Source organism: Nematolebias whitei, chromosome 20 (assembly GCF_014905685.2).
Source record: "Nematolebias whitei isolate Nwh7 chromosome 20, NemWhi1, whole genome shotgun sequence".
NCBI lineage: Eukaryota > Metazoa > Chordata > Actinopteri > Cyprinodontiformes > Rivulidae > Nematolebias > Nematolebias whitei.
In genome coordinates this window covers 40,605,062-40,606,246 of record NC_056517.1, presented here as the reverse complement: position 1 = coordinate 40,606,246, position 1,185 = coordinate 40,605,062, and positions in this window count along the sequence as shown.

Below are 1,185 nucleotides of genomic sequence, written 5' to 3'. Positions count from 1 at the left end.
ATTTAAAAACACTGAACCATGTGTTCATCTTTAATGTCTGTACTCCTCAGATTTACAGAGGAACAAATCCTGAGAATGAGTTTAGATTCAGCTCTGACTCATTCAACAGATTCTTCATTGCTCCGTCAAACAGGTCACACTTAGTGGAGCGGTCGACCGTTCCAAGATGGCGGCCCTACAGCTCGTCAGCGCCAACAGACGATAGAGGTCAATGCTGGATCTAGTGTTTATATGAGAGCTATGGTCACCCACGCATGCGCAAACAACGGTTGCCACACAGGGCAGCCAATCAGAGGCCGGATTTTTCTGACGCAAACGTCATCACGCATCCGCATTCAACCGCGCTAAATACAAACAAGTTGACTCGTAACAGCCTCTAGTTCTAGTTTATTTCTAAACTCCAGTAAGTGTGTAAAATGAGTTGGGCAGCTGGAGCAAGTAAGCAAAAAATCTACCGTTTCCATACGGAATGGGGGGAGGACTTTGTTTTTTCACGATTCGAAGTGCGTTTCACCGGAGCGGCATTTTGTGCTCTGTTCATAAGAAACTATTCTGAAAAGTGAGCTGAGAAAGAAAATGGTGAAGGAGCTAAATCCCAGTTATGTGGACAGCAGTCGTGTTTCTTCCAGCCGACCAGCATCAGTCCAGGTGAGTCACTTTCATAATTGTTAAGCACAAGAAGTCTTTTCAAGAGGGAGACGTGGTAAAGAGTTACTTGATGAAGCAGCTGACTCGTTGTTCTTTAAAACAAACATCATCTTCATCAGCTAAAGGTCCACTGAGCTGCTGACGTCAGCTGATTTTCAGACATGAACTTATTCTGGTTGCTTCCTGATCCTCTGTGTCAAGAGCACAAGTCATTCATGGGTTTTCTTATTTTGTACAAAAAATAATTGTTGCTTTTTTAAAACAAACTTTTGGGTTTTATCATTTTTGTTGCGTCCACAGTGAACTGGGACTTGTTCATTCAAGCTTTAGTTATCCAGGTAGAGAAGCGACACCCGTTAAACACCGACAACATATTAATTCAAGCTTTAGTTATCCAGGTAGACAAGCAACACCCGTTAAACACCGACAGCATATTAATTCAAGCTTTAGTTATCCAGGTAGACAAGCGACACCCGTTTAACACCGACAACATATTAATTCAAGCTTTAGTTCAACAGATAAGTCACATGGAGCCTC